This window comes from Calonectris borealis, chromosome 1 (assembly GCF_964195595.1).
Source record: "Calonectris borealis chromosome 1, bCalBor7.hap1.2, whole genome shotgun sequence".
NCBI lineage: Eukaryota > Metazoa > Chordata > Aves > Procellariiformes > Procellariidae > Calonectris > Calonectris borealis.
In genome coordinates, this window is record NC_134312.1 from 143,794,053 (window position 1) to 143,819,664 (window position 25,612).

The 25,612-nt window shown below is 43.2% G+C and overlaps 1 protein-coding gene across 6 annotated transcripts in view; it reads left to right on the forward strand.

The window, feature by feature from the left end:
* Nucleotides 1-2,729: 2,729 nt before the first annotated feature.
* P2RY8 (P2Y receptor family member 8) overlaps nt 2,730-25,612 on the forward strand; it is a 39,424-nt gene continuing 16,541 nt past the window's right edge. For 2 of the 6 annotated variants that reach the window (XM_075134077.1, XM_075134094.1), the window contains exons 1-3: nt 2,730-2,829; nt 6,349-6,435; nt 11,386-11,590. The gene's annotated coding sequence lies outside the window, so the exon portion shown is untranslated. Of the gene's footprint in view, nt 2,830-4,575; nt 4,640-6,128; nt 6,190-6,348; nt 6,436-11,385; nt 11,591-25,612 lie in introns of those variants that run through there. The other 4 variants (XM_075134085.1, XM_075134069.1, XM_075134103.1 and 1 more) reach the window with 3 other exon arrangements.

Here is a 25,612-nt window from a genome sequence, read left to right on the forward strand (position 1 = left end):
AAAAGTAAATGCTGTTTTTTTTGTTCTGAGAGTTCCTTTCCCCAGTTTTAGAGGGGAAAGATTCTTTAAAAATGGTAGTGAATAAAAGTTGTAAAATTTTAAATATTTGTAGCCTTAAGGATCAAAAAAGCTCTATTTCTAAGTTGTTGTATTTGAACTGAAAGATTGTTGTTAAAAAATAACAACCTAGGAAGCAAAGCAAATCTCATTAGTTTTTAGGAGGTCTGTTTCAATATTTTTTGCACGCTTTGAGGTTGTGAGACTGAAACTCCTTCCTGTTTACCTGTAGGCTCATGGTGAGAAGCAAGTTTGGCAGCTGACAAAGACTGACAGTTGATTCAGTTTTTGTATGTGAAAGTGAGAGGGGTCAAGGCAAGAAGAACTTGAGTCTCTGTCCTGCAACCACGTTAAATGTAGAACTCCCTTGTGCTTCTGTATTTGAAGCTATATAATAAATAGCCCTAGCTTGAGGAATCACCTGGATGTTTTGGCCTCCATTCAAAAAAAGCAACTAAGCACCTGCTTCCACCAAAGATGCTGAGTATCCCTCTTATTTTTGCGGTAGACCGTGAAAGGATGAACATCAAGTGCAGATCACACTCCTCAGTGTCTCGCAGGAGCATGCCTCGGGAGTCATTATTACTGGAAATAATCCCTAAGAAGTCAATGGAAGAACTTAACTTCAAAAGAATAAGGATTTTATTTGTTGTTTTTATAAAATCTTGATTGCATAAAAATTATACAAGCATATATATATATAGCAAAAGGAACTCTTACTTGGCTGTTAATACTCCCAGATAAAGAACCTTGCAAAGGTCTGTTTCTCTCCACTGCCTATATTCAAGAGTGCCTTGAATGACTACCTCTGGTGTAGACGTCTGTAGTGCAAAGGCCCAGAGCTAGGTGAGACAACCCCACCTCTGTCTCAGATAACCCAAACGCAAGGTCCCTCCCCAGGCTCGGAAGCTCTGCAGGCTGCAGGCTGAGGTACTAGATCTGCTGTCATCCGGGGGAGGGAGGAAGCACCCTGTGGTGTCTGCCTGCCCGGAGGAACCTGAGCCCTGTCCAACACGGGCGCAGCAGTGCTCTCTGCACAAGGCAGGGTGGCTGTGAGCAGTGCTGGGAAGGCGGTCCTAGCCACCTTCTGGTGCAGTAATGCAGAATACTGGCCCAGGCAGTGGAAGACCCCTTGGTCTGGACAGGTCAGGCTCCCTATTCCACTTTCTGGGATAATCCCCTAAGCACACGGCTGGCGTGCGTACCCTTTCCAGTCCTTTTGGTGAAGCTGGACCACTCTGCTGAAAGGAATCCAAGATCTGAGTGACCAGGTCTTGTACGTATTAATAATCTAAGAAGAAACTTCTTTCTGAAACCCACCATCCACCAAGAGCTGGACAATGCTGAGCTCTGGGCTTTGTTACCAAAGTCGTTTAAGTAGTTCATACAAAACCTCTCTCCCATGGAAAAGTCTGTGGAGCACAGGCTCGCTGACGCATCAAGTCCTGCTTTGTCAGCTCAGCTTTGCTGAGAAGAATGGACTAGATCCCTACCTCTTCTAGCTTCTGTGGACTTTTGACATGCTTTATGCCCAAAACACGGATTTAGCTCTTCTCAAAGAGAAGACTAAACCCAAACCATCATAGCTGGGTGCTTAAGCTATGAAACTGTTGTATAAAAGTGCGTGTTGGTGACATTTCTATTCTCTCTTCCTCTACCAACATCCCAAATGCAGGGAGTGACACTTCCCTCCCCCACAAGGTTTTTAAAATAAAACACACACATGCCTAGGCAAAGAGACTTCAAGGCTGTGGAAAGGACACGTATGCACATATGTCCAGGGCTTGTATTCTAAATCATAAAAAAAGAGGAAGAGTGCAAAACACAGGTCTGTCTCCAGTGTTACGGTCTGCATTCTTGAAAGTGTTTTCTTTCTCAGCCTGCTGTTTTGGTGGGGGGAATCCACTTTGGGGTGCTGATCCCCCCTGCACCTGCATGCAGAGAGCCCGGGTGCCACCTTGGGTTCAGCGTGGAGGTGCCAGCTCCCCAAAGGCAGCCTGTGCTCCTGCCTGTGCTGTTGTGTGGCACTGGCCTTTGCTAGCTTTCAGGCTAATGGTTTTATACAGTGCTCAGGCTCAGAAATGCCTTTCAGTCGAACAGGTACGTTCAGTCAAGGGAAACAGGCGTTTAGGGGCAGAAGGATTTTTATGTGCAGAGGACCTAACTCCTGATGTTCCAGCGTGCCTGACTTTCACCTAGTGACCCCCTGTGCATAAAAGTATCCTACACTATATGTACATCAAAAGCCTGTCCAGACTGCAATGGATGCTGCTCCTTTAAATAACATTTTTTTTCCTTGCTCTGTTGGGCACCACAACACCGAAGTCACGTTGAGAATATTGCTCTAACCCTCTTCTAAAAATGAGAGTTAGGCACTCAAGCTATTACTTAGTCATTTCTACACTTCATCACATAAGCTTCACTCAACAGTAAAATGTACTTGGTCACAATTATGCAGAAGACGCTGCAAATTCTCTCTTCCATGGAGGGGATCAGAGTCATCTCCTCTGGCCACCTGCATATTCTCAGGGTGAAACAGAAATCATGTGTAGGGCATGGCATTAGTTACCAAACTGCAGTGGAAGGGTAAGATGGATTTTTTTACAGTACTTGAAAAAGCGAAGACATTAGAAGTGAGGAAGGAGTTAATCGTTGCAAAATACACGGTCATTTCCTGAGCCCTGTGGTTGGATGAGTACAAACTTTCAACTATTTCCAATTCTTCTTTGTCATTTAAGAGGCTTTCAAGGTGCACTGTACATCCCAGACCAGGTAAGGAGTACAGCTTTTCACTTCTTGATTGTTTATTGAAAATTGTTTTGCGGTGGAGTCAGACTCAGTCAAGACTGATCTGTTCTCCCTCCTATTATTTACATCCGAAGGGAGAACAAAGTTCATTGCAATCCAAGAAGTACATGTGTGTCTTTGTGCCAGATGACTGTGAGCTGAAGAAATAAATAAAGAACTGTATGGGTTAATAATAGAGCAATGGTAATGAAGAAGTTATGTTACACATAGTCAGAAGTCAGCAAATACTGCAGTAAAAGAGAAAGAAAATTCTTACCGCCAGTTTTAAGGAGTTCACTCTGCACAAACCACTATCAAAATAAGGGGTTCTCAGGTGTACAGTTTGCTTTAGTAAGGAGAGTAGTAAAAATCATAGCGTGTCTTCAATGGTATTTTTAAAAGGAGGAAGAATGAGCTTCTACGTATTGGGGGAGAAAAAAAAACAGATAATTTTGGACCAGTTTTATTTGTAAATCTGAACCTATATCTATCTTTAGCTCTTGCAGAGTCACATATTGTAGTCATCCTGAGACTGTTCCTGAGGTTTGCAGCAACCAAACATACACACAGAAGTGACTGTGGAACCATATCATAAAATGATATAATTTCATCGGGGTCTTTTGATGCATAAAAACTGAACTCAGACAGACGGGCACCAGAAGGAAGTCTCGTAACTCAGTGCACTCTTGCATACTGCATTTGTTGTCTCTTAATAGACAGGGAGAGACACTATTTGCGTGAAGGTTTTTTTAATAGTTCAGAAACAAGCATAAAATAGCCATCTGTAGGGCAGTTATTGTGATAATGTGCTGTCACCAGGTCGCCCTACAGAAAGTGAAATTGTACGTGTTGTGAGGATCCCTGGGTAAAGTCATACGCTGGAGATTCAGGTTTTTGGCATTTGCTTTTTTTTAAGTCTTTGCTTGTAATCAGTTTTAATGTTTGGACATTGGCTCCTTGACTATGCTCAGTGTTTGGTATAAACACTTTCTGGATTTTATACATAGTGGTTGAGAGAATCTAGCCAGGGTTTTCAAAAGCATTCGTTTGATTCAGACACGTAAGTCCCATCAGTGTTTGGACTTCATTCCTAAATCACCTCCACCTTACTCGTGAGATCGCTACTGCGGTAACACTTGGACCTCTATAATGAATTTCACCCTTAAAAGACTCTATGAGCCACAGAAGTTTTGTCACTGTCACCTGCAGATGGGGATGAATCCCAGTTGACGCCAGACTTGTGCCCTGGTTTTCGCAGCTCCCCAGTGCAGATGATCTGATCAAGAATCGCAGGTCTTCCCTTGCAAACAGCTGTACGTCACTGTAGACGCAGCCAGAGAGCATGTCAGCATTCTGCTAGGGAGGAGGCTGTGGCATGGATAGAACCATTTGCATCAGCCTTAGTCGTCTGAGTTTGAGTATCGATGCTAAGTAATTTGCTGGTCCTTACAGCTCTGTGTGGCCTTAGCTGCTAAATACTTGCAGCCTATGCCACAGCTTGCTAGACGAAAGGTGGCTGAGGTGTGCCTACCCATCCTGCAGTCACATTTCCCAGTTACTGCATAGGCACAGCTCAAGGGAAAGTACTCAGCAGCTTTGTGTGGGAAGAGCAAACTGAACCCAGGCCTCCCCTGTCGCCAACCAGCAGCTTACCCACTGCTTCTGCCTTCAGTTTTTAGCGTCACTGCAGGTACATTTATTGAAAATGTGTATTCACCTTCTGTCTTTCAGGGTGGGTTTGGGTTCAACTCAGATGCATCTGCCTGTGCAGGCAATTTTGCTCTCACTGATGACTGTAAGTGCAGCAAAGGCCAGCTTAGGTGATTTAAAATGTTTCCTTCAGTGCTCCCTTTCAGCATGAGTATCTTTCTTTGGTGCGGGAAAAGGGTGTACTCCTCAGCTTTCTGTCAGAGGGAGGCATACGTTATATGTAGCGGCATAATAGGATGAAAAAGAAACAAACCCTGAAAAAGCCATTCTTTGTATGGTAAATGTGGTCTCTCCCAGTAACTGCTGTGTTCTGGTCGAGTGGCTAGAGGGGAGAAACCCAGCAGCCCACAGCCCAGCCTCAAGAAGTTATCCTGTGGTGGACTCCCTCTGTCCTGCTCAAAACTGAAGAGACACCAAGACTATTTCTCAATGTGTTTAAAAGATGTGGTGGTGTTTTGCACACGTATTGCCGCCCTACAACTTTACTTCATATTTGCATAATTTCCAGATAAAAAGTTGTTTTGAAGCAGAAGTCCAGCGGGTTTCACTGCTGACAACTAATGTTTGCAAAGCCTCCAAATGGACAGAAGGATGTTTTTCGTATCAGGTATATTTATTGACACTGTTCTCATGTTTTTCACAGTGTGCAAAATGAGCTTGAAAATGGAGCTCTCCTCTGAAAATGACTTTATAAAAATAGGAGCGTTTGGCCCTTGACTACTGCCTCAAAAATTCCTAGATGAAATGAGTTCATTTTATAAGTAAATGTCTTTGGGACTGTAGTTTGGGCTTGTTTACTCTTACTGTCAGCTCTCAATGGGAAGGTCAAGTTGGTGCTGCTCCTGGGCTTACTATTTATATGCAGGAAACCTGAGAGGGACTCTTAGCCTGAGAGTTAGGGTTGTTATTTTAAAATTGGTTTAAAATAGGTAATATAATCCATTTTTTGTCTAAATTTAGGTGGTAATCAATGAGAAATATCCCACAGGGTTCATTTTCTACATCCTTTGAAGCTGGTAATGTCAGTTTGATCTGGTCTCTTTTCATATATTTTTGATCGGAAGCCTTCCGTCCTTACTGAAATTTTCCATTGGTAGTCTTATTTTTCAGTGTTGTTAAGTGTTTAACTAAAGCTAAATGCTCGGACAGCAAAAGAGAGAGGGAGATCTCTACACGCTTCATGCAACAGCTCGATTTTTTAAAATGCTGGATTTTAGCTCTCATTATATATCGCAACAGAGAGATTCTGCCTTTTTGTGCACAGACTGATGAGGGCCCAAGAGTTGTTCAGGTTGCGGCAAGGCATCTATAAGCTTGTTCATCAAGAGCCGCACATTTTTGTCACATTTTCACACTATTGCATGAAGAATTCAGGCTCAGCAGCTGGTGAATTAAAATAATTTTACCCTCACATCCTCCTTCTCCCAACTGCTGATTAAATCTTGAAATAACAATAGAAATTACTCATGTACGGTCATGAAGCAGTTAGGGTTACTTACTACCAGATACACTGCACCTGATTCAGATCTGCAAAAATAAGAAGGGAAAATATCAAGTCACCAAAAAGTATGTGCTCTTTTATTTTCTCTTCATCTTCAGATGTGGACATTATGCATCTTTAATAATCCTGCACAGGTATGTTTTACAGCTAGTGAACTGTGTTTTAAAGCTATGAAAGGCAGTATTATCGGTGCTTGTCATTGTTCGGCATTATCTTTAGATGTGCTTCTTTTAAAAATTTTTTTTTTGTAACATCTGATTCTTAAAAGATTTTTTCTTTGGTCCTTTCTGCAGCTCTTACTCATAGAGGAAATCTGATCTGCTGCAGCACGGAAACATCAGCGGTGACCACGGCGAGACAAATTCCTTAGGGAGCTGCCTGTAAGTCTGATCAACATTTAAGATGAAAAGTTTTGCATTTTCTTTGGCAGGATGTTACACACAGAGTTTAGCTGTATGAGGCAATTGCTGAGGCAATAAGGGAATATTCAGGAACACAAGCCTCTGCTTTGAGTAGGTGGGTAAGCACAAAGAAAGGAATCATCTTGTAAAGACTTTTTCTTTCTTTTTTTTTTCCCCTACAACTTCTCAAAAATGTGATCAGTCTTTGAGACTCTCTAAATCATGCCCAATTGAAATCCTATTCTCCCAGGATCCTGGGTACACTGAGTAGACCCCACTTCTGGGCTTACAATGGTTCAGCAGCTGAAGGGTGGGAGAATAAGCCTTTTGTTCTTTTGTTACTTCACCTTGTGACAGTCAAGCAGTGCAGGGATCAAAAGGAAATCCTCCTGGAGCACAGGGGCTGGTGAGAGGTAGGGTAAGAAACTGTGGATAAGCAGGAACAGAAATGGTGAGGGAAAGAAAGAAAAAGAGAAGAGGAAAACTGGTACTATGAAATCAAGGTAGACGAGGACAGAGGGCGGTGTCTGGACAGCGGTTAACGGGAGAAAGACAGTCTTTGGGTTACATGCTACAGATGATGTAAGTGGGTTTGTAGAGGACAGCAAGGCGTGATCCTTTCAGCTCTTTTCCTCAAATACTCTGGAGAAAAACCTGAAATATCCAGGTATCAGTAACCTAAAAATAAATCTTCAAGGCAAAGTAGGTTTGTCTGCACCCTCTAGTGGTCTAGACGGAAAATACTTTTTTACCCAACAGTAATTTTGCACTACATCCATTTGCTGGGATCAGTCATTCCCTGGTCTTTAGCTTATTTGACACATCTCTTCTCAGCCTCTGAAACATGATGGCCACATCCAAACTCCTTTTTGGGAATGGTCTTTGGTCTATGCTAGCTCCTAAACTACACAAGATGGTTGTGTGAGGCCCAGAGTTTTTTGAGGGAGCATTAGTTGGTGTGAAACAAAACTGTGCCAGAACAGCCCAAGGAACTGAATTTCATGGCCTGAGCCCAGGTTCTGACAGCATTTAATTTACTAATATTGACATACCCTTCATATAGTAACATCTCCCTTGTGCGTGTAGCATAGTCCTCAGTCTCCTAAGTGTAAATATTACGGAAGAATACTTCAGCACAAAAAATCAATCAAGAGCCCATTCAGAGGGAGACTGTTGCCTGTCTCCTTGATGAGCTGTCATCTACTTGCTGCTGGAGGACACATGCTGACTGAGAGGTAGGACTACAGGAAAAGGCAAAGTAGCCTTGTGATTTTAGTGAGTGAGTGATGTCCTGGGAAATGAGATTCTGCCACTGATGCTGCCTGAAAGTCTTGTGTGATGCTGAGAAAAGGGCACCTCCATAAGAAAAGGATACATGAAAAGTGCCTGAAATGGAGCTGGGGAGCTACTTCAGAGCTTCAGCTCCAAGCGGGGACAATTCTTATACAGCCTCTGACTGTATAATAGGGAATTATACCCTAGTAGTTGCTTCTCATAACATAAGATAGCAGTACTTAAGGACAAGTGTAGAGCAGATATCCATTTGCAATTATAGAGCGATTGGATTTTGACAGGACTGAGAGCGCTGGCCTAGTGCCAGTAAGAAGCACGCTTAAAGCACATCAGTAAGACTATGTTTCTTCTTTAGAAATACAAGCACTTTTTTTTCAAACGCAGTCGAAGAGAGGAGTAGGAACTAGTGTAACTCCTCCTCTAGAGCACTCTTCTAGGAGAAAGAGCATGCACGTTCAACACACTTTGGAAAGTATCCACCTCCTTCCTTCCTAGCTAGATAGTATGCTAGCTACCACAGTCTGGGCTGATTTGCACCTGGCCAGCTGAAGTTGGAAGAGCAAGCAGTGGTCATTGGACAAAAGAGGAGCAGATGCCTGAAATATCGTTCAGCTAGAAGGCAAAAGACCTCATCTCTAGTCTCGTCTTCAAAGACGCTATTTCACATTAAGTAGTCACTGTTTTTCCCACACGGAAAAGGCCAATCTAAAGAGTAGATACCAGGCCATGTCCACTACCTTACAGTTGATGACTGCCCCTGTCACTAGGCTAGAGAATCTCTTGCTCTCCTGCATGGTGTTTCCGTCTTTCCCTGAGTTGTCGTATCTATAATTTTTTATTGCGCATCTTTGATGTGAAATATGGGCAGTACCCAGCAGCTTTGTGGTTAAAGCAATCTCCTGCTCAGATAATAAGTCCCATGGTCAGACTTGGGAGGCAACTTGAGGCATCTATTTCCTGACCTTAACCGCTACTCTATCATTTAGACAGGGAAGGGAAGTGTTTCTCTTCTATCAACCATCTTAAAGATTGTAGCAAATCATATTCAGTCCCCAGAAAGAAAAGGCAACAGGGAATTTTTGTAAAAGGAAGCTTCACAAAGAGGTTCAAGGCTCAGGTCTCCCAGTAGTTTTCCTGAGAGAGAGAGGATATTCTGTGAGACTCACTAAGATTTTTTTTTCCAAGTTTTCATGTTTCCAAGGCTCATCCATAGCCTCCTCCAGATGACCTATGTGTGTGGCATGGGTCTGACTTGCAGAAGTATTGAGTACTCATAGATCCAGATATAGTCAATAGAAATGTGGCTTTGAAATAGCAACATTTTATGTAATGCCAAATGCTCTCAAAAGTCAGGTCCTAGGCAACTCAGGGCCTCCATTCCTCACTTTCCTGTTTGAAATATGGGGTTAAATAATCTTCATATTAGAGAAAGGCTGCAAAGAAGAAATTTGCAGGTCTTTTTGAAGCACTTTGGTGCGACACTGGATGCCACAAAAATGCCCACAAATAAATTATTTATTTGGTATTGAGGACGAGAGTTTGAACAGTGCACTGTACTGTAACAGGGCATAGTCTCACTCATTGAACAATGAGGAGAAAAAAGTCTAAACCTTTCTGATGGGGTATTTTGCCTTTGGAAGATTGCTGGGAGGGCATTGGTTCCAACAAAGATCAAATGGAAATGGGCAGGGTTAAACTTGTCCATTTTCCAGCCAGCTGACTTGTAAAGTTTCTTGGCAGCTGGGTTGATTGGCTCTCTTCAGCTTGTTGACATCCAGCTTTTCACCAGTAGGATCATTAAACTGCAAAGCAACCAGGGAAACCTGCTGATAAATTCTGGCTCTCAGGCTCTTCAGCTGTTTATTAGTCCAGGCTGCTAGAGCAGCAACCTTCCTGAGGCATATAAACATTGTGAGTATTTTGAGAAAGAAGGAAAAGACAAGACATTTTCATGGGGGACACCTTCCCCTCTCCTCAATCTGAGGTCTCTGCAAAGCTGATAATCTCAGTTACACAGTGCTTAAATAATCAGTGCACTGATCAGAGCTGTCATGGTCATTACAAATACATAGTTAGTCAAAAAATTTGCAGCTTATCCATGATTGCCGCTAACAGAAGTTGGCTGCTAGTACAAGAATGTGAGACTGAGTTAAGCAGGAGCAAGATCAAGCCCTTAAGTTGAACTAAACACTGCTTTGCACACTGCATATTGGGCTTTATCAGCCCAATTCATGACCTAAATCTCTACCTGCTTGTCAAAGAAAATATCTGGAACCCACTCTTTCACATGAACACATGCCTTCTCAGTCACACATTTCTTCCATGGGGCATAAAGTTATCGTTAACACCTCTAAGAGGATGAAGAATGAAGTGTGTCTGACTTTCATGATCTCAGCAATTCTCTGCTGTGTAGATACATAATCTTAAATTCTGGTCTTGGTGGATAAAATAGCCTCACAAACTCATCGCTGAGATGTTTCAGGTTCAGCGTATGTTAAATGTTTGAGATTTTACATTATATATACTTGTGAAAGCTTTTTTCCAGCTTTTTAAATGAAAAGTTTTCCATTAACAACACTTCTCAGAAAAACTAACAGGACATGGCGCAGTTTTATATGTTATAGTAGCCTGATAGGTTTGCTCTACTCACGTGTCTGTTCCTGCTAATGTTTGTGGGCTGTCTTTCATGAGTACATGATTACCCCCACATGAGAGAGGCAGAGATCATAACTGATCTGGATATCAATAACATAGATGGTTGGTCTACCCTCGGCTTTAATTTTTCTGTTTGCATTGAGTGGGGTGGATTCTCAGCACCTCCCAGTTTTTGCTGCTGCAGTACTGCAAAAATGAACTTTGAAGTCTCTCACAGCAGTGCCTGGGGATCACTTTGTTATTCAGGGAACATCAGCATGTGGAAATATTATTCCTGTGCCAGTTAGCAGTAGGAGAGCAGAGAGAGACAAACCGTACTACAGAAATATCGGCTCCTTTGGTTGTGCCTACTCTTCTGGCTGCTCTAACTTGTCTCTGGGACTAGTGTAGTCATGAGTGTTGAAGGGAAAATAGTTGGTCAGAAACATCTTTGCCTACTTCTAAAGAGCGTGGGGGCACCTGGGGATTTGACATCTTCATGTTTGAAATAAAAACCATAGTGTTGCAGCTTGCCATTGCCAACAATTTCACGGTTCAGACTAACATGCTACAGGAGCTGTAAATGCTCCTCTACCTCCACCTGTCTTAGCAAAGAAAAAGGTTATCACCTTCCATATATCATCAGCTTAGACTTTTCCAGTAAATCTGAAAAAAAGAAATTAATAAGCAGGGGGTTGTTCACAAAGGACTGGCCAGAAATTCAAAATGTGCCAGGCGTTAGAAATAAAGTTACGCTTCAATATCAAAGATATTTTTGTGTCCAGCTGCGGGCCCAAGAGAGCCAAATGCTAAATGTTCTTGCTTCCTGTTGCCTTCAATAGAAGGTAAATGTATTCACTGGGTCTTACCCCATTCATAAATTGGGTCTGTCATGTGTTGAGTCAAGCAGGATTTGGTGTAGGATTTGCAGACCGGTTTTTGTAACCACATGAAATACTCTGCCATTTATTCTGAGCTACAATTTTATTGCTTTGATCCCAGGCTGAAAAAGAGATGGGTGAGAGGCATTTTGAGCAGTTTATATCCTTGCTTCTAAATTCATGATAAAGTGAACAAGTGGAAGTGTTTGATGCCTGCTCTGGCTGACAGTCACCCAGGACTCCCACACACCGTTCTGGATTCTCCCACATCACATCCTTCCCCTACAGATGAGGCCACATGCCCACCCACAAACCTCATTTGTCAGGTAAGAAGGTGTACTGAAAAACCAGAGTCTTTCACTTTTAGGTCCAAGCAGCTACGCTGTTTCTGTGAACAGTATTTATTGACTGGCTCATAGAAAGCATTGCCTGGCCCAGCATCTCGGTGCACGTTATCCCCACAGTGGTCCACAGAGTCCTGGCTCTTGCCTTCTATTTCTGCAGCCCAGTGCCATTGTGTCCTTTTACTTTCTTCTGGGAAGAAGACAAACATCCAAGCCTTCCCTGAAATAGATTCAGTCTGCGCTTTCTGTGTCAACATTAATGCCTCAATGCTCTCCTCCAGAGGAGGAGAAATGTGCTGTAGAAACTATCTTGTGGGTGCTTATTTCCTTTTTCAAGATCTGAGCCAAAGCTTAATTCTCTTGATGTGTAGCTGTCAAAGGCAGTGAAGATAGACAACTTGCAGAGATGCTGGTCAATAAAAATCTTAGACTGTTACGTGCTGTCTTATTGCTTCATGCACAAGTGTTAACTGGGATTGTATAGAAGCAGAAAGTTAAGCTTGCACCAATTAAAAAACTAAATAGCTCTGAAGATCAAGATGAAATATTTTCAATTTTATCTATTTCTTTATTTTATATTAATCTTATTCACATTTATTTCACTTACGAAATAAATTAATCCTAAACCATCCCTAATCTAAGTCCTTTTCTACAACCACTCACGCTGGTGAAACACGATGCCATAGATTTTGGCAATGCCCTGCATACAGACAGTTGAAAATGACAGCATTTTTTTGAACACACATTGACTTTAGCGTTAGAACTTTTTTTCCTATGTTAGGGCTACAAAGATTGTACTGCTGCTGAATCACTACTGTCAATGATGACAAATGACAAGAGTATTTCCCCAGTGGAAAGACAGCCAAATATAGTATAATTTTTAAAAAGCCAGCATAGCATTCTTAGATCAGAATTATAGAGTATGTAAATGTTCTTTGCAAATCAGTTTGTGTTTGTCTTTTTGACACTAACAGTCCAGCTGTCCTTAGTGGCAAACCCCAAGGTAAAGTACTTTACTACACTTGCTCTGTTTTATATACTTTTGATCTAATAGATCTCAAATTAAATAACTGGGTAGAAAAAATGGTGCTACTATACACTGGAAGAGTTTGGAAACCAACCTCTCTTCTCATTATTACAAATAGTTCCTTCACTTCATGTTTTAGTCTGGGTGGGTGAGAAACCTGTGCTTGTTCTTTGGCTAAAAGTCCAGAGTTTCCATTCTGAAGTTCCCATTATGGTGTCCACTAGTTCTGAACGCCCCACCACCTAGAAAAAAAACACCTAGTTTGGGGCTTTTCTGTGTTGTTTATACACTCTGTTTAAAATGTTATCAAGTCTTTTTTAACTTTTTGTATGCTTAAAAGCAGATTGTTTCAACCACTACTTCCTTATTTCTCCTCCCTTCCTCTTAACTCTTTAATATACAATCTCTCAGATACTTGTGCTTTTCTTCTTCGTTCACAGTCTATGAATAAGTTGATCTATGCACATTCCCAACCAACTGGGAGTATAAAAGCCAAGCAAATTTTCAGGTAGCTTCTCATCAGAAAAGTGGGTTGAAGAGGTGACAACAGTTTGATAGGAGTGGGGTTTTGTCAGGCTTTTACCACTGAGAATCTTATGGTCATCTCATTCATCCTTCTACTAGTGTTTTATTTTGACAAGCCTACATCACACGTCGCATCGGAAGTATCAGGATTGCTTGCTATCTGCCGCCACACAACACTAAAAATGACCTGATCTTCTGCTACTTTCCTCAAACCCTGTCCTTCACAGTGGTGCATCCACATACCCACTGATAGGAGTTAGTCATATCAGCGATGACAGGATGTCTCAAGAGATAGCTGAGGTCTTGTGCTGGGGTGAGGAGATGTGTGTAAACTACTCCATGTATGTCCCGTGAGCCTAGTTCTGTTAAAAAAGCATTAGGTTAGTCTCCGCTCTGAGGCCAACCTGCCCCACGTTGTAACTCCATGAGCCCAACTCTCATTTTTACTGAAGTCCTTTTCTCTGGCCTTCAAGTAGCGGAAACAGCTTCCTCGGTATCTCCCTGTGTAATTGCCCCTCTTAAGAGGTAAATGTAGTCAGTGTAAGTATAGGATCTTTATATTGTTCTTCTCCCATCCCAGCCTGGGGGGGGGGGAGAAATGTAAAGGACCTCAGCAAGAGGTAGAGCAAGTAGATACCTATACCCCTGTAAGCCAAGGCTCATCATCCTTCTCTAAACAACCCAGGAAATCAGGCATGTTCGTGCAACAAGAAACAGCCCTACTTCACTCCTGCCTGTCAGGAGGGAAAGAAACATGAGCACTTGGTCTGGTGATTTGCAGTGAAGGCACCATACCAACCTCCCAAACTCAGCCTCGTCCACCCCCACAAGTCCCTTATATCCAGACTACTCTGTCTGGGAAAATGCTACAAAAATGCAGAGTTGAGCCTGATAACTTTTCTCTGCTGAACGCCTTTCCTAGTCTGCTGGGACAGGATATATGGACAGGATATCTGTTCTCAAGGAGTTTGGCAAGGGAAAAGTTAAAATGTCTGCGGACATACTGTACTGTGATCTGGGAGGACTGGTTAGCAGATTGAGTGGCAGTACAGTATGGAATACCTGCCAGGATTTTTGACCTAGGGAAAAGCCATTGGGACAGCCGCACAAGCAGGAAAGGCAAGTACTTTTACTTGACTGCCACTGAGGCTTGCACGGACAGTGCAGGCAATCTATCCAGGGTGGGACTGTGCTCACCAAGGGATGATTTAGCTGCACAAGCCAAGGAGATTCTTCTGCAAAAAGGGCACAATCCCAGAAGGCAGAGCAAGGCAAATGTGCATTTGTGGCTCACATTACATGCCCAACATCAGGCCTCTGCGTGTTCATATGCCTGACCTACTTGTTGGCATTCACCCCCAAACTCACCCTAAAGGAGAAAAGATTTCTTCACAGGTGGAATTTGCAGCATCCGACCTTAATGCTAGCATTGAAGAAAGGCTTTAGGCACCTAAATACTCATATCATCACTGTAAGTGCTAAAACTCAAGACTGAGGTCTTCAACTGCTCAGCTTTTGCAGTTGGGGCTAAGGGTGCCCAATATCGAAACTATGAAGCCCAGTCACTAAGTGCTCAGAAGCACTCAGTATATCCTACCATCCAGCTCATACTGAAGGCCTGAAATGATCCACAGCTGTGGTAGTGGGGAAAGACTGTTCCTTGCGCTGTGTCATTCTGAGGACCCAATATACCATAAATAGTCAAAGCACTTACTGGAGACTTACTGGAGTAGATCCTGCATGGGATACAGTCAGAAGAAAGGTGGCAATGCCATGTGCCTTTAATCCTGGGGATGCTTAGAGCACTCTCTACAGACTAGGGATGTTTACCTAATCTGTTTGGAACCAACCATTCTTGCAGAAATGCATTAACCACCATGTTAAATTTATTTATCTACAACTCATCTTTACTCTTGCACCTGAATTTGTTCCAGTTTGCACGATGCAACTGGGATAAAAAGTCCATGGGTGAGAAAAAAAAGACTGTAGTGTTTTGTTCAGTACCTGAGAGGAGAAGACATCCAAACTGCAGTTCCTATTTCCATGTAATTTATATGTTTTATATGAAGTGACTAATAGAAAATTTTATTGCTTGGTGGGAGGTGTAGATTCAAATCTCATCACTCTGAAGAGAGAATTGAATTCATATCTCCCACATCCCCATTGAGTGATATTTGGGAAATGTGAACAGTGCTGCTGTTGTTTGGATCCTTCAATTTTTTGTGCGATAGGACTGATGCAAGCATCTCGCTCCAGGAGACATTTCAGTCGTAATACATGTTTGTAGGTAGAGGTCTCCTTGAAACCCTCAGCAAAGTGTCGAAAGCTGCAGCTTTCTCAGGGACCAAGGCGTTTCCTGTTGTCTAGCTTGCTTGCTGCTCGGTGTCCTGGTTTTCTGGATCTCATTCTAAGATGCCTAATTGTGAGCCGACGAGGTATGGGACATCTCAGCTGGGGCCATGGAGACTCCTGGGCAGGCAGGTGCCTCTGTCTACTTATGTTTCTACAAGCTGGGGTAGAGGAGGTGTGGATGGTGGGTGTTCTAGGCTCTCTCTGTGGATTTGCATTCTGTAGTAACTGCCTCTAGGTACTTGTTGCTTTCCTGTGTCTCTGTCTTTTTTTGTGATTGAGCAAAACTAACCGCAATCTCTTTTTACACCCAGTTTCTAAAGAAACTCTTTTAACTGGTTTTCAGCTGAACTGTGGCTTTCTCGAGCTTTACTAGTGACAAGAACAAGACATCAGAAATCCAGTGTACAAAGTCATACCCTGTCTATTGTGATATGAAGCATTCAGTCATTTCAGAGCCAGAAAATCCTATTTACCTTGCAGGTTGTGGAGATTTTTCCCCTTGGGATATTATTGCATTATTATAATGTGGGCAGAAAAAAACCACTACCTGTAAAGAAAGAATTTTCTATTTTGATAATAGATTTGGGAAGTCTCATTATTTGGGTATCACAATTTAAGATAGAAGGAAGTGTTCAATTTAAAAAGAAAAATATCTGAACACAGTTTTGACAAATGAGTCCCTTGAATATTGCTTGAACTGGACAGTCAAAAAGATGGCACAAAAACTCACTCATTCAAGAGCTTTCTGTCATTAACTTTTGCATGATTTCATCAAGCTTACTGCATTGTTTTAAGAAGTCATTGAAAGGTTTGCAGAGATTATAGCATAAGAGATCTTGATACCTTGTCTGGGAAAAACGTAGTTATAAACCATGAGAACAAGTCCACTGATTCCCGTAAATTAATTTTCATTTCATTGGATGAGGCATTCTAGAAAAGAATGGAAAAGCTTCTAAGTAAATGGGTAGTGTACTACAGCAACAGTTCTTATCTTAGAGTAAGCATGCGAGTATGGTTTTTACAGATTACTTCTTCAGTTAAATAAAAGCAGGTGCTGTGCCGGCAATTTCAAAAGCTGCTTGTTCTCCTTGTAACACTTGGAGCATTTACAAAGCAAGACACTAATATTTCTAAAACCATCATCAGCGAGGTAACTGAGCAGTGCAAATATATTAGTATTATAAAAAAAAGAAAAATCAGAGTAGGAAAGTGACTTTTTAAAACGCATCGAGCAAGTGAAAGAGAGACCACTGGAATTGAAGACGATCTGATTATCAACCTAAAGGACACACCTATAGTCTTGTCAACTCTCATCTACCTCTTGTTATTGCAAGGAGGCTTTTTCACAAAAAGATACAGAGAAGTCGATAACATTTTCATCTCCTTATTGACATGGCTTTCTGCAGGAGTGATAATGAGGAAGCTCATTGTGGGTGTTGTCCTCAGCCCACTTCATCCCAGCACTTTGGAAGTGCTCTTGGAGTGCCAGAGCCGTCCTTTTACACAGGCATGTTCAATAAGGTGGATCCTTACTCTAATCTAGAAAGTCATAGTGTTTTGGTTATCATGCCATTGCAGAAAGCTCACTGACATACTGATCTCCTGGTCAAAGTATCGTTGCTACTTTTTCATTGACAGTTCTGGCAGCCGGAGACAAGCTTGCTTTTGCTTTTGCAGAAAGATGTGTGGAAACCAGTCAAGAATGCTGCTGCTAAGGACTGATTCCTCAAAAACATTTGGATGCTTAATTCCTTTTGAGAACTTAGGCCAAAATTAGCATCTTTCCCAAATATTGTTTTGCTGCAGGTGCTTAAAGAAACAAGAAAAAAAGGGCAATAACTACAAGGCAAACAAAAGCCAGACATTTAATTAAATGTAAATTAGCTAGTTCTCACTCTTTGCTTCTGTCAGATTATGAATTTGAGTATAGCAAGTAAGAGCAAAGCAAGAATGAAGTATGATCTTATTACTCTTGAAGACTGCAAAAGTTATTATTTCATCTATAATTAAAATACAAATGGCAATGGCAAGGAGTTGGCATGTGACGTGACCTAAAAATAGGAGACTAGTATAAACACATGTTCATCCTAAAAAGTAGTCTGTCTTGTGATTAGTGTGACCATTTCAAAATATTTCCTGTTGTGATTGTATAACCTTTAAAAAGAAAGGATAGGTTTTAGCTGATGAATTGCTAGGTGTCCTCTTTCTACTAGTCTTGGTAAAAAAGGATAGATTTCTTTTACATTAAAGAAATAGGTAAACAAAACTAAATAACAAGCCTCATTTTTTTGTGTAGGATAGTTTATAATATGATGTAACAGAATGCTCTAAAAACTATCAGTCTATGCAGTGCAAACACAAGTAACTTTTATGTGTAGTTTATAGTACATCTTAGAGGTAACATCTATAGAGATGGTGTGGGAGTGGTGGGAGGTTTGAACTGAGGAAACCACTTTTGAAATGTGTTTTTTTGTGTGTGTGTTTCAGAGAATTGAAAGAGGAACCTGCACTGAGCAGCTAGTTCTAACTTGTGCAAAACTTTCCCCACATCATGTGATGAAATGTCTTTTATCACTGCACTCTTATCTTTGGTATCTGAGATGTTAGAGCACTATGGCTTTGCTTACCTGCATGGCACGATGGATCGTGCTGGAAAGGGTTGTGAGAATTTATTCTGCCTTTCCAGGCTCTTTTATGAAAATGTAATGCACAACCTTTACTAAACCCCAATCCTCAAGAAAACGGCTTTATTTTAAAGCTTAAAACTCTGCTTTCCTTTTCTTCCTCTCTCCCTCTCTGTATATGTGTATGACAATGCAGCAGAGCAAGAGACAGAGAAACACACACAGAAGAAGAAAGGATACTAAAGCTGCTCTCCTGGAATTTACATTGCCTTTATGTTTTTATAGAAGAGTTGCTGAGATGTTAAAATACCAGATGTTGGACCTGTTTCCTTCAGTTCCCTGAATGAGTTTCAAAACACTGGCTTTTTCCATCATTTGCTTGCCAAACCACATTAAACCCCCCACGGGCTGTAATGCTAAGTGACTGTCACAGGCATCGGTGACTCCATCTCGCAAGCCCCGCCGGGCCTCTCCACTGCCTGGCTGATGCCGCACGGAGAGGCAGGCTGGCCACCACGCACACGTGCAGAAACCATGCCCCAGCCCCAGGTGATTCCAGCAGGGCTGGGGAGAGCATAGGCTTGGCAGGTCTATGGGAAAACCCTGAGATGGCCCCGAGCCCCTGAACTTCCCATGAGCGAGCACGAGCCGTGGGTCCTGAAACAGAGCTGGGAACTAGGTACTAGCAAAAATTAAATGACCTCTGCTATTCTCAGAAAGAGAAGCGAGAAAGTATTTGGTGCTGATCATTCTTCACAGCGGGCAGGGGGCGGGTGGTGTTTTCAAAAGCACTGTCCCGTCTCTACTCCCAGGAAGCTGAGGGCATCCTTAGGGTTTCGGAAGAGGAGGTGGCTGCTGTGGGGGCTGCGATCACATTTCAGCCACTGCCAAAGCATCAGGTGCCTGCCAGTGAAGGAGCTCCCAGCGGCAATTCTCCTTCGAAATCTATGGCACTACAAGAGAGTGAAAAGGGGAACCAAAACCTTTCGATGGGGAAGCCCTCACGAGAGGCCAGGTTTCAAGCTTGCCGTTTTCTACAAAGTCTCATTTCTCATCAGATATTTCCATGTATTATGCATTTCTTTGGGGCCAACAAAGAATTTGTTGTATTTTTACGTTCTATCGATGCTAATAGATTAATCAGCTCCAGGGAAAGTTTTTGGTCACTGGAATGTGCTTCTCTACACCGTTAGCTCACAAGAAGGCTTCCTGGTGCAGATTTGGTTTGTGCTAGCTGACTTCTCCCCACCGGCTCCCAAGCATGGTTCAGCAGCCAGGACTATTGCGAATAGGCAGCCTGCCTGCCATCGCCCTGCTGAAGAAGCCTGATCGCGTGGGCAGAGGCTGTCCCTGGCCAGCCAACCTCCACAGCAGAGAATGGCCCCAAGTGCATGTGGTTTGGTACCAACAACACTTGGAGTACCAACTAAGGGCTCTCTCTACCTTCAGTCAGAGCAGCTGCTCTTGTGGGGACAGGAGAAGGTGTTTTTAAGAACAAAAGGGATTCTTCAGTGATATCAGAATTTCCTTTGGTATTTCTCCAAGACCTAATTCTGTACCTGTGTAGCAATGGGCCAGGCTCACCAGCAGGCTCCCCTCTCTGCTGGGCTTTGCGATTGTCCAGCGCTGCCCAAAGCAACGTCTGGGACAACCTGGTGTGTATCTGCCAGCCGAGCACTTTAAGGATCCAGAAAAAAAAGCAAAGGAGAAGCTCTGTCTCCTTAGACATATCCACTAAACACAGGTAGGGTCAAACCTCACACGCAGACATAGAATATTATTTTTTTAATTAAGCAGCTGAAGTTGTAGAAATTTATTTGCGATAGGCTACAAGCCAAAGCTCTTGGGTGTCCTGATGGGGGAGCAGGAGACCCCAGGTCGGTGCTCCTGCCACTGCGGAGGCTCAGGATGACAGAGGCCTGAGTCAAGAGCTGCTTCTCCTTGTCTTGAGAGGAGATCCCCTCTGGGTCTTGAGTGGGTGATTTCCATGCGGAGTCACACTTGTGGTGCCTGAGCACACACATCACACCTCGGCACATTTGCCCAGTTTGTTTAGGGGTACTTGAAGGGTTTTCTTGTTTCCGTATTGTTTGCTCTCGCAGCTGTTTTTCTATCCCAAGCACATCACTGCCACATTTACCATCCTCATTATGTGATTGATGATACAGTCCTGCGGTTACAGCCTTCAGCCCATGGAAATTCTGTCTCATTTGTTGATGCAGCTGAATTGTTTACTGGATGTGACACAAAGCTTCCTGCAATACAACAGTACTGATCCTTCAGTGACACGGCCTATTTTGGCAGGGCTATATCAGTGTGTGCCCCGGCCATACCATTTCCAACACTTACTTTCTTTCATCAGACTTTTCAGACACCTAAATTAGGTCAGATTCCCAGCTGAAAACCAGAACAATCAGCCTCAGCATTTTTACACTTTTTACTTATCTGTAGAGACACAGATATCTTTTTTTTTTTTCTCCTGGCTGTTTTACGTGATCTGCTTCATACACTTCACATGTAAAAACTGTTTGTCCGGTTCCTTCCTGGACTTTATTAATACCTTTTCCTGTCCTTTTTTTCTAAGAATACAGAGGATTTAATAACATTCCCACCCCTAAGTATGTGTCATCCTGAACTATATGCTTTTCTGTGCCAGGCTTTCTCTAGTCTTTAGTTTAAAAATTATAACCCTAACTTTTAGTAGCAGAAGCCTTGCCCTGTTTTTGTTTAGGTCAAACCATATTTTCCTGAATAGGCACCATCTGCATCAAACATTTCCTTTATTCTTAGTACAGTTATATCATTTTCCTATGCATCTATTTTCAAGTTACACACTGAAGCTGCAGGAATGCAGTAACATTTCAGAGCATGTCACTTAGAGGTCTCTAGGGCTCCTAATAACCCAAATTTTGCCTCCAAAGAACTGTCTCCTACTGCTCTATTGTTCTTAGTATCTTATTGGAGCATAATTATACCAGTCTTCAAAACTACCTTAGAGTTTGTCTTTACATATCCCATGAGTTTCACAGTCTTCATCTCCAATGGGCAGTTTTCACACAAACTGAAATATCTATATAGCTCATAATGAGCTCCTCAACGGCTAGAATTTCTCTCTTTTTTATCAGGTGATATTTTAATCTGTGCCACTGAAGGACCTCCCATCTGTAGGACCTTTTTCTCCAGCTTGCTGTTCCTGTCAGTAAATGTCCATTCTCAGAAAGGCAGCGACTGCTTGCCCGTGGTGGGACTGCTCCTTTAAGGTGTGCTTGCAAGTTTCTTCAGCGTATTTCTTTTCTGCTGGATTATTGCACTCGTTTTATTGTGTTACCAGTTTTTAGCGGAACAGGGGGCATTTAATTTCCTTTTCCTTTTAAACTATTCAGGTGAAGGGAAGAGTGTTTATTTTGTCATTTTCAAGTGCCAGAGGGTAAGAATATTGTGTTTTCTTTTCCCACACCTGAATTCTCACCACAGTCAAGTTCCTCTCTGTCCTGTAGACTCATTTTGAGAGCTCATGCCACCCAGGGGCCCCCTTCTTTCTCTGACAAAGCCATACATTTCGCTTGAGGTTAGACCCCAGCCTCAGCTGCACCTCAGCTAAACCTTAATAGTTTGATCCATAGCCAGGAGATGATTAATCAAGGGCAATTAATTAGCTGCCACAGTGAGTAGCACCTCACTGAAGACTGAGTCAAACCAGACCTTATGTATATAGCTACATTTGGAATCACCTAAACCTTGCATTTAAAATACGTGGATTTGTTTTATGATAAAACTTTAAAAGTTCTAAGTTCTTCAGTCCAGGGATTAAGCTCAGCAAATTTTAAAAAACAAATGCAGTTTTGTGTATTTGTCCTTGTCACTGCATTTCACAGACTTAGTATACTTTTCCAGGTGGTTGAATTTTAGGTGTCACCTTAAAAGTAAATTCTCCTTAAGGCTGGCTGAGCTCTGGCGCCCACATTTTTCTCTATAGTGTTTTGACCTAGTGAAACTCAAACTTTAAATTTAGTTTGAGCACTTTTTACATTAGGACTTGGAGGTCCTCTACTGTAGGATTGCTCTCCTTTCATTTGAAGGTTTATCCTACTAACTAACTAACTTAAAATCCAAATAGCTGAAATTTCACTTGTAGTCATGAAAAAAGTTTAAAAACAGAAGAATGTTATCAATTGTAGCTATACTATGAAACAAGAACATAATATCATATATTATTATATTATTATATATGATCATACAATATAATAGAGTAAGATAATGATTTATCATGTAGACAGCGATGAAGTTGCAACAAGAAATCCGAGGGCAATGAAAAGAGACTTCAGGGCCTTGGGACAACTGGTTAAGGGATCAGGAGCACAAGTAGGGTTCTCCTCTATCCTTCCAGTTGCAGGGCATGATGAGAGAAGAAACAGGAAGAGCCAGCAGAACAATACTTGACTCCGAGCCTGGTGTTACCGGTAGAATTTTGGGTTTTTTGATCATGGGTCGGTCTACACAACACCAGGCCTGTCTCAAAGGGGGAAGAGGATCTTGGCACAGGAGTTAGCAGGACTCATTGAAAGATCTTTAAACTAGATTTGAAGGCGGAAAGGGATAAAGCCAGGTTCGCTAGAGATAAGCCTGGTGGGGGCATGCCAATGTTTGAGGGACGGTGTGCTAGCGAGGTCCTTCGGTCTGCCATCTCAGTGGAGGTAGGGGATGGAGATCCATGTTGCAGCAAAGACACAAGGGTTATGGACGTGTTAGAAACCACGGAAGCACCTGAGAAACGGTCACATAGGAATTAGGGCTTCTTCCTGCAAAAAGATGGCAGGAATAATAGCCCAGCTGAAGTGCATCGACACCAATGCACGCAGCATGGGCCACAAACAGGAGGAGCTGGAAGCCATTGTGCAGCAGGAAAACTATGATATAGTTGCCATCACGGAAACATGGTGGGATGATTCATGTAACTGGAGTGCTGCAATGGATGGCTATATACTCTTCAGAAGGGACAGGCAAGGAAGGAGAGGCGGTAGGGTAGATCTGTATGTTAGGGAGTGTTCTGATTGTCTAGAGCTTAATGATGGTGATGATAGGATTGAGTGTTTATGGGTAAGAATCAGGAGGAAGGCCAACAAGGTAGATATCATGGTAGGAGTCTGTTATAGACCACCCAGCCAGGATGAAGAGGCAGACAAAATATTCTATAAGCAGCTGGGAGAAGTCTTGCAATCACTAGCCTTTGTTTTCCTGGGGGACTTCAACTTACCAGATGTCTGCTGGAAATGCAATACAGCAGAGAGGAAACAGTCTAGGAGGTTCCTGGAGTGTGTGGAAGATGATAACTTCCTGACACAGCTGGTGAGTGAGCCAACCAGGGAAGGCACCCTGCTGGACCTCTTGCTTATGAACAGAGAAGGACTTGTGGGTGATGTGACGGTTGGAGGCTGTCTTGGGCATAGCGATCACAAAATGATAGAGTTTTCGATTCTTGGAGAAGTAAGGAGGGGGGTCAGCAGAACTGCTACCTTGGTCTTCCGGAGGGCAGACTTTGCCTGTTTAGGAAACTGGTTGACAGAGCCCCTTGGGAGGCAGTCCTGAAGGGCAAAGGAGTCCAGGAAGGCTGGACATTCTTCAAGAAGGAAATCTTAAAGGCGCAGGAGCAGGCTGTCCCCATGTGCTGAAAGACGAGCCGGCGGGGAAGAAAACCGGCCTGGCTGAACAGAGAGCTTTGGCTGGAACTCAGGAACTCAAGGAACTCAAGGAACTCAAGGAACTCAGGCCTTTGGAAGAAGGGGCAGGCGACTGAGGAGGACTACAAGGATGTCAGGAGGTTATGCAGGGAGAAAATTAGAAGGGCCAAAGCCCAACTAGAACTTAATCTGGCTACTGCTGTAAAAGACAATTAAAAATGTTTCTATAAATACAGTAGTAACAAAAGGTGGGCTAAGGAGAATCTCCATCCTTTATTGGATGTGGGGGGGGAACATAGTGACAAAGGATGAGGAAAAGGCTGAGGTACTTAATGCCTTCTTTGCCTCAGTCTTTAAGAGTAAGACCAGTTGTTCTCCAGGTACCCAGCCCCCTGAGCTGGAAGACAGAGAGCAGAATGAAACTCCCACAATCCAAGGGGAAATGTAAAAAATGTAGCAACCTGGTACATCACTTACTTAGACACACACAAGTCTATGGGGCCAGATGGGATCCACGCAAGGGTACCGAGGGAGCTGGCAGAAGCGCTCACCAAGCCACTTTCAATCATTTATCAGGAGTCCTGGCTAACCGGGGAGGTCCCAGTTGACTGGAGGTTAGCAAATGTGACGCCCATCTACAAGAAGGGCCAGAAGGAGAATCCAGGGAACTACAGGCTGGTCAGCCTGAAATCAGTGCCAGGGAAGGTTATGGAGCAGATCATCTTGAGTGCCATCACGTGGCATGTACAGGACAACCAGGTGATCAGGCCCAGTCAGCATTGGTTTATGAAAGGTCCTGCTTGACCAACCTGATCTCCTTCTATGACAAGATGACCCTCATCTTAGTGGATGAGGGAACGGCTGTGGATGTGGTCTACCTGGACTTTAGTAAAGCCTTTAACACCATTTCCCACAGCATTCTCCTGGAGAAACTGGCTGCTCATGGCTTGGACGGGCACACTCTTTGCTGGGTAAAAAACTGGCTGGATGGCCGGGCCCAAAGAGTTGTGGTGAACGGAGTTAAATCCAGTTGGCGGTCCGTCACAAGCGGTGTTCACCAGGGCTCAGTATTGGGGCCAGTCTTGTTCAATATCTTTATCAATGGTCTGGATGAGGGGATCGAGTGCTCCCTCAGTAAGTTTGCAGATGACACCAAGTTGGGCGGGAGTGTTGATCTGCTCAAGGGTAGGAAGGCTCTGCAGAGGAACCTGGACAGGCGGGATCGATGGGTTGTATGAGGTTCAACAAGGCCAAGTGCCGGGTCCTGCACTTGGGTCACAACAACCCCATGCAACGCTACAGGCTTGGGGAAGAGTGGCTGGAAAGCTGCCCAGAGGAAAAGGTCAACAGCCGGCTGAACATGAGCCGGCAGTGTGCCCAGGTGGCCAAGAAGGCCAATGGCATCCTGGCCTGTATCAGAAACAGTGCGGCCAGCAGGACTAGGGAGGTGATCGTGCCCCTGTACTCTGGTGAGGCCGCACCTCGAATACTGTGTTCAGTTTTGGGCCCCTCACTACAAGAAGGACATTCAGGTGCTGCAGCATGTCCAGAGAAGGGCAACGAAGCTAGTGAAGGGTCTTGTGAAGAGAACAAGTCCTATGAGGAGCAGCTGAGGGAACTGGGACTGTTTAACCTGGAGAAGAGGAGGCTGAGGGGAGACCTCATTGTGCTCTACAACTACCTGGAAGGAGGTTGTAGTGAGGTGGGGGTCGGTCTCTTCTCCCAAGTAACAAGCGATAGGACGAGAGGAAATGGCCTCAAGTTGTGCCAGGGGAGGTTCAGATTGGATATTAGGAAA